This window comes from Ovis canadensis, chromosome 1 (assembly GCF_042477335.2).
Source record: "Ovis canadensis isolate MfBH-ARS-UI-01 breed Bighorn chromosome 1, ARS-UI_OviCan_v2, whole genome shotgun sequence".
NCBI classification, from domain to species: Eukaryota; Metazoa; Chordata; class Mammalia; order Artiodactyla; family Bovidae; genus Ovis; species Ovis canadensis.
The window spans coordinates 56,816,528-56,825,441 of NC_091245.1; positions in this window are offsets into that span (position 1 = coordinate 56,816,528).

The following is an 8,914-nucleotide window of genomic DNA, read 5'->3' on the forward strand; positions in this document are numbered from 1 at the left end:
ATAGAGATCAAATTGCCAACATCTGCTGGATCATGGAAAAAGCAAGATAGTTCCAGAAAAACATCTATTTCTTCTTTACTGACTATGCCAAAGCCTTTGACTGTGTGGATCACAATAAACTGTGGAAGATTCTGAGAGTGATGGGAATACCAGACCACCTGACCTGTCTCTTGAGAAACCTGTATGCAAGTCAGGAAGCAACAGTTAGAATTGGACATGGAACAACAGACTGGTTCCAAATAGGAAAAGGGGTACATCAAGGCTGTATCTTGTCACCCTGCTTATTTAACTTCTATGCAGAGTACATAATGAGAAACGCTGGGCTGGAGGAAGCACAAGCTGGAATCAAGATTGCTGAGAGAAATATCAATAACCTTAGATATGCAGATGACACCACCCTTATGGCAAAAAGTGAAGAGGAACTAAAAAGCCTCTTGATGAAAGTGAAAGAGGAGAGTGAAAAAGTTGGCTTAAAGATCAACATTCAGAAAACGAGGATCATGGCATCCGGTCCCATCACTTCACAGGAAATAGATGGGGAAACAGTGGAAACAGTGTCAGACTTTATTTTTTCTGGGCTTCAAAATCACTGCAGATGGTGATTGCAGCCATGAAATTAAAGGATGCTTACTCCTTGAAAGAAAAGTTATGACCAACCTAGATAGCATATTCAAAAGCAGAGACATTATTTTGCTGACTATGTTACATCTAGTCAAGGCTATGGTTTTTCCAGTAGTCATGTATGGATGTGAGAGTTGGACTATGAAGAAGGCAGAGGGCTGAAGAATTGATGCTTTTGAACTGTGGTGTTGGAGAAGGCTCTTGAGAGTCCCTTGGACTGCAAGGAGACCCAACCAGTCCATTCTGAAGGAGATCAACCCTGGGATTTCTTTGGAAGGAATGATGCTAAAGCTGAAACTCCAGTACTTTGGCCACCTCATGTGAAGAGTTGACTCACTGGAAACGACTTTGATGCTGGGAGGGATTGGGGGCAGGAGGAGAAGAGGACAACAGAGGATGAGATGGCTGGATGGCATCACTGACTTGATGGATGTGATTCTGAGTGAACTCTGGGAGTTGGTGATGGACATGGAGGCCTAGCGTGCTGTGATTCATGGGATCGCAAAGAGTCGGACACGTCTGAGCGACTGAACTGAACTGATAATGAGCGATGTTGAGTATCTTTTTCATGTGTTTGTTAGACATCTGTAGTCTTCTTTGGCCCATTTTTTGATTCGGTCATTTATTTTTCTCTAATTGAGCTGCAGGAGCTGCTTGTATATTTTGAGATTAATTATTTGTCAGCTATCTTATAGCTCTGAATTCATAGACACCTGATAGCAATGCAAAAAATTATTGTCCATAAAGGACAAATTAATCCCAGTGGATAGAAGAAGACCTCTTTCACCCCAGGAGATAACAGTTTTGCCTTCATTCATACAGTCTTTTTCACATTCCTATCTATAAAGGTGTCTGTCCTTGGATTCCCCTTTGAATTGGTTGTAACACCTCACTGGTTTCCTCATTAATGAGCTACATAAAATCTTTAATATGTGATCATTTTTATATCTTCATGAGAGTCATGACTTTATCTCTTTTTTTTGAAAATTATCTTTTAACATCCAAGTCCATTTTTCTCTCATCTATCCTTGGATATGTTCCTCACTCACATATTTAATGAGCGGGGCTTCTACATAGAGCACCATGGCAAGTGCTATGGCAGACAATGAGAAACAGTAAATCCAGCCTCTGACCTGGAGAAGAGAGATTGCCTGGTTCAGAAATACCATTGCTTTTCTCTGTAATGTTCTCATCCTCTTTATTCTTTCTTCTCTGCTTTATTTCTTTCTCTCCTGTGTAGTAAAATAAATGAGATGATTATTTCATTGTGATGAATGATACAGGCATAGGTAGATTGCCTCTCATTTATAATAAAATTGATAAACTATTGGAACTAAAAAGATTATTTTTCAATGCTGTAAAGATTAAATACCTCTTCTCATCACAAGGGGACAAATGTGACATAGCACTTTGTTCTGATCAAGAGTTTTACTCTGAATCTCAAAAAAAGTGTCACAGAGACAGAATGGAGAGTGATTTGGTGACTTGCTCTATGTAGCCAGGAAGGGAGTAAGTCTGAAAGTAACTGTGGGACAGGACTGCCAGTAATGGGTTCAGTCACTATTGCCTGGGCTGACAGGTGAATTAAATTGAAAGATATGCCTGCCAGGTTATTTGGAAGACTTTCTCCCTCTCATGCCATTATATGCTCTAAACTTTATATTGTGTCATTTTGATAAAATGAGGAATCACAGAGACAAAAACCAGCATTTAGCTCAACAATTTAAACCATTTCTACTCCACTGTAACACTCTATGTATTTTCTAACTATAGACAGGGATAAAAACCATCACTGGGTGGACACATTCAATAATTTAAAAGTGGACATGACCCATTACTTTGACTGCTGCTGCCTTTATTTTTCTACATCTTGAGTTTAATTTTGTGGGAATTGTTAAATGAATATTACACCTTTACACTTAAATTGAAGGGTTCATAAGATTGTCCAGATTTTTTTTTACCCCTTTATTTACTCCTTCTTACTTTATAACTTATCAAATTCAATAAATACTTTGTGAAAGCTCTGGCACTGGGGAGATACCAGTGAAATAAAAAAGACATCATCCTGATGGACCTTAAATTGTAATGAGAATTTAAATTCAAATTTAAATATAAATTTCACATTAAATTTTAAATAAAATTTTTACATCTGAAAGTACACACAAAAATAAAATTCTGATAATGGTCAGTGCTATGTAGATAACTGGGACTTCCTAGGTGACATCAGTGGTAAAGAATCTGCCTGCAAATGCAGGAGGCATAGGTTCAGTCCCTGGGTTGGGAAGATGCCCTGCAGGAAGAAATGACAGGCTGCTCCAGTATTCTTGCCTGGAAAATTCCATGGACGTAGGAATCTGGTGGACTATGGTCCATGGGGCTGCAGAGACACAACTCAGTGACTGAGCACATATCAGTTCAGTCATTCACTCATGTCTGACTATTTGTGACCCCATAGACTGTAGCATGCTAGGCTTCCCTGTCTATCACCAACTGCTGAAGCTTGCTCAAATTCATGTCCATCGAGTTGGTGATGCTATCCAACAATCTCATCCTTTGTCATTCCCTTCAATCTTTCCCAGCATCAGGGTCTTTTCCAATGAGTCAGTTCTTTGCATCGGGTGGGCAAAGTATTGGTTTCAGGTTCAGCATCAGTCCTTCCAAAGAACAGTCAGGACTGATTTCCTTTAGGATTGTCTGGTTAGATCTCCTTGCAGTCCAAGGGACTCTCAAGAGTCTTCTCCAACACCGCAGCTCAAAAACATCAACTCTTCGGCACTCAGCTTTCTTCATAGTCCAACTCTCACATCCATACATGACCGCAGAGAAAACCATAGCCTTGACTAGACGGACCTTTGTTGGCAAAGTAATGTCTCTGCTTTTTAAAATGCTGTCTAGATTGGTAATAACTTTTCTTCAAAGACAAGCGTCTTTTAATTACATGGCTGCAGTCAACACCCACAGTGATTTTGGAGCCCAAGAAAATAAAGTCTGTCACTGTTTCTACTGTTTCCCCATTTATTTGCCATGAAGTGATGGGACCCAATTCCATGATCTCAGTTTTCTGACTGGTGAGTTTTAAGCCAATTTTTTCACTCTCCTCTTTCACTTTCATCAAGAGGCACTTTAGTTCTCCTTTGCTTTCTGCCATAAAGATGGTGTCATCTGCATATTTGAGGTTATTGATATTTCCCCCAGCAATCTTGATTCCAGCTGTGTTTCATCCAGCCTGGCATTTCACATGATGTACTCTGCATATACATTAAATAAACAGGGTGGCAATATGCAGCCTTGATGTACTCCTTTCCCAATTTGGAACCAGTCTGTTGTTCCATGTCCAGTTCTAACTGTTACTTCTTGACCTGCCTACAGATTTCTCAGGAGGCAGGTCAGGTGGTCTGGTATTGCCATCTCTTCAAGGCTTTTCCACAGTTTATTGTGATTCACACCGTCAAAGAATTTGGTGTAGTCAATAAGATACTGTTAAAGAGAGTGAGTGAAGTCACTCAGTCATGTCCGACTCTTTGCAGCCCCGTGGACTGTAGCCTACCAGGATCCTCCGTCCATGGGATTCTCCAGGCAAGAATACTGGAGTGGGTTGCCATTTCCTTCTCCAGGGGATCTTCCCAACCCAGGGATCGAACCCAGGTCTCCTGCATTGTAGGCAGACGCTTTATCCTCTGAGCCACTAGGGAAGTCTTAAAGTGATTAGGTAACTATTCTATAGTTCAGTTCAGTTCAGTTCAGTTGCTCAGTCATGTCCGACTCTTTGCGACCCCATGAACCGCAGCACCCCAGGCCTCCCTGTCCATCACCAACTCCCAGAGTTCACTCAGACTCACGTCCATCGAGTCGGTGATGCCATCCAGCCATCTCATCCTCTGTCGTCCCCTTTTCCTCCTGCCCCGAATCCCTCCCAGCATCAGAGTCTTTTAGATGGGCAGAAAGGTCTTTCTCAGGAAAGTATTGCATTTAAACTTTGATAGAAATGGTAAAAGGATAAAGTCTTGCAATGATCATGGAAATTGAGCTTATATGAAAATAAAGGATAAATGTATTACCCTATAATCTAGAAAATCCACTTTTGGGTCTATAACCAATAAACTGAAAGAAGGATCTCGAGCAGATATTTGAACATCCATGTTAATAGCATCATTATTTATAACAGCCAAGAGGTAGAAACCACTCAAGTGTCCTATGCATGTACAGGTAAACAAAATGTGTTAAATACACATAATGTTATTCAACATTAAGAAAGAATAAAATTTTGATTCATACTACAGCATGAATGAACCTTAAAGATATTATGCCAAGTGAAATAAGCCTGTCACAAAATAGATACTGAGGCCACAAATATGAACTACCTAGAGTAGTCAAATTTATGGATAGAGAAAGTAGTTACCAAAGGCTGTGGTGAGGCAAAAATTATGAGGTATAAATATATATCCATTAAACATGGATATAGTTTTTCCGGGTGAAAAGATATGTGGAGATTGATTACATAAAAAATGTGAATGTATTTAACACTATTGAACTGTACACTTAAAAATGGTTAAGATGGCAAATTTTATGTTCTGTTTATTTTACCTCAATTAGAAAGAAAAAAAGACATGTATAAGAGAAAGAGAATGCCTATTTTTAACAGAAGACCATACTATTGAATGTTTACCCTTTAAAAAAATTCAGGGAGCACAGCTAGCACAGGAATCATAAGAGGTAGAAAGGTAGTCATTCCTGGAAACTGCCTTATGGTGAGATTGAGAGGGAGACAATATTCAGAGTCCCCGATGTCAACTCCTTGATGGTGGAGCTGTGGTCTATTTTATTCACTGCCATATCCTTAGCACATAGCACAGGGTCTGGCATGTTATAGACATTCAATACATATTTGGATACTTAATTTGTTAATAAAGACAGGCTATGGGAATAGGCTAAAATAATAATTTAGTCATGCGTTTTCATTTTGAGCAATACAGCACAGGGTTACACACAAGATATACATAGATTAAAGGGATACTACTACTACTACTAAGTCGCTTTAGTCGTGTCCAACTCTGTGCGACCCCATAGATGGCAGCCCACCAGGCTCTGCCGCCCCTGAGATTCTCCAGGCAAGAATACTGGAGTGAGTTGCCATTTCCTTCTCCAGATTAAAGGGATGGAGACCTCTTTTTCTTTGCTTTTTTGTAACATTATCTTTCTTTTTTTTTTAATTTTTTTTTTTAGTTTTTTATTTTTTAAATTTTAAAATCTTTAATTCTTACATGCATTCCCAAACATGAACCCCCCTCCCACCTCCCTCCCCATAACATCTTTCTGGGTCATCCCCATGCACCAGCCCCAAGCATGCTGCATCCTGCGTCAGACATAGACTGGCGATTCAATTCACATGATAGTATACATGTTAGAATGTCATTCTCCCAAATCATCCCACCCTCTCCCTCTCCCTCTGAGTCCAAAAGTCCGTTATACACATCTGTGTCTCTTTCCCTGTCTTGCATACAGGGTCGTCATTGCCATCTTCCTAAATTCCATATATATGTGTTAGTATACTGTATTGGTGTTTTTCTTTCTGGCTTACTTCACTCTGTATAATCGGCTCCAGTTTCATCCATCTCATCAGAACTGATTCAAATGAATTCTTTTTAACGGCTGAGTAATACTCCATTGTGTATATGTGCCACAGCTTTCTTATCCATTCATCTGCTGATGGACATCTAGGTTGTTTCCATGTCCTGGCTGTTATAAACAGTGCTGCGATGAACATTGGGGTACATGTGTCTCTTTCAATTCTGGTTTCCTCGGTGTGTATGCCCAGCAGTGGGATTGCTGGGTCATAAGGTAGTTCCATTTGCAATTTTTTAAGGAATCTCCACACTGTTCTCCATAGTGGCTGTACTAGTTTGCATTCCCACCAACAGTGTAGGAGGGTTCCCTTTTCTCCACACCCTCTCCAGCAATTATTGCTTGCAGATTTTTGGATCGCAGCCATTCTGACTGGTGTGAAGTGGTACCTCATTGTGGTTTTGATTTGCATTTCTCTAATAATGAGTGAAGTTGAGCATCTTTTCATGTGTTTGTTAGCCATCTGTATGTCTTCTTTGGAGAAATGTCTATTTAGTTCTTTGGCCCATTTTTTGATTGGGTCGTTTATTTTTCTGGAATTGAGCTGCATAAGTTGCTTGTATATTTTTGAGATTAGTTGTTTGTCAGTTGCTTCATTTGCTATTATTTTCTCCCATTCAGAAGGCTGTCTTTTCACCTTGCTTATATTTTCCTTTCAGGCTCTACAACAAAGCCACAGTCATCAAGACAGTATGGTACTGGCACAAAGACAGACATATAGATCAATGGAACAAAATAGAAAGCCCAGAGATAAATCCACACACATACGGACACCTTATCTTTGACAAAGGAGGCAAGAATATACAATGGACTAAAGACAATCTCTTTAACAAGTGGTGCTGGGAAAACTGGTCAACCACTTGTAAAAGAATGAAACTAGATCACTTTCTAACACCGCACACAAAAATAAACTCAAAATGGATTAAAGATCTAAATGTAAGATCAGAAACTAGAAAACTCCTAGAGGAGAACATAGGCAAAACACTCTCAGACATAAATCACAGCAGGATCCTCTATGATCCACCTCCCAGAATTCTGGAAATAAAAGCAAAAACAAACAAATGGGATCTAATTAAAATTATCTTTCTATAAGAAGAAAAGGGAAAGCGATTATATGGAGGGCTGCTGGGAAGGTATTACAAGAAAGCTGAAAATGATTATACGGAGGGCTTGATAAAGATATTACAAGTTAGATCAAAGTGTCAGGATTTGTCTAAAAAGTAGCCAACCACAGCACTAATCACTTAAATGAAGATAATGTTTATTGGGAGGGCATGATGAATAATTTTGCTATTTTGCGCCTGAGAGTGTTCAAGCCTTTAAGAGAAAGATTTCTCAATTAAGACCTCAAAGCCAAGCCCATGCATTGTTTTCAGAGCTGATAGTAAGGGTTTAGAACTGGAATTCTAGAGTCTCAGCACCAGTGTGAGCAAAACGTCAGGGAAGAGAACGGTGTAGATTTAAGCCAGAGAATTTTTGAAAACTGGAATATTCTGATAATAGGAGATACTCAGAAATTTCTGATCCATACCAGATTTATGGAGATTAATCCCCCAGAACATAAATGTATTAAGAATATTTAATTGTACACTTAAAAATGATTCAGTTCAGTTCAGTCTCTCAGTTGTGTCCCACTCTGCAACCCCATGAATCGCAGCACGCCAGGCCTCCCTGTCCATCACCAACCCCCAGAGTTCACTCACTCATGTCCATCAAGTCGGTGATGCCATCCAGCCATCTCATCCTCTGTTGGCCCCATCTCCTCCTGCCCCCAATTCCTCCCAGCATCAGTCTTTCAAATGAGTCAACTCTTCTCATGAGGTGGCCAAAGTACTGGAGTTTCAGCTTTAGCATCAGTCCTTCCAATGAATACCCAGGACTGATCTTCTTCAGGATGGACTGGTTGGATCTCCTTGTAGTCCAAGGGACCCTCAAGAGTCTTCTCCAACACCACAGTTCAAATGCATCAATTCTTTGGCACTCAGCTTTCTTCACAGTCCAACTCTCACATCCTTACATGACCGCTGGAAAAACCATAGCCTTGACTAGACAGACATTTGTTGGCAAAGTAATGTCTCTGCTTTTCAATATGCTGTCTAGGTTGGTCATAACTTTCCTTCCAAGGAGTAAGCATCTTTTAATTTCATGGCTGCAGTCACCATCTGCAGTGATTTTGGAGCCCCCAAAAATAAAGTCTGACACTGTTTCTACTGTTCCCCATCTATTTCCCATGAAGTGATGGGACAGGATGCCATGATTTTAGTTTTCTGAATGTTGAGCTTTAAGCCAACTTTTTCACTCTCCTCTTTCACTTCCATCAAGAGGCTTTTTAGTTCCTCTTCACTTTCTGCCATAAGGGTGGTGTCATCTGCATTTCTGAGGTTATTGATATTTCTCCCAGCAATCTTGATTCCAGCTTGTGCTTCCTCCAGCCCAGTGTTTCTCATGATGTACTCTGCATAGAAGTTAAATAAGCAGGGTGACAATATACAGCCTTGATGTACTCCTTTTCCTATTGGGAACCAGTCTGTTGTTCCATGTCCAGTTCTAACTGTTGCTTCCTGACCTGCATATAGGTTTCTCAAGAGGCAGATCAGGTGGTCTGGTATTCCCATCTCTTTTCAGAATTTTCCACAGTTTATTGTGATCCACACAGTCAAAGGCTTTGGCA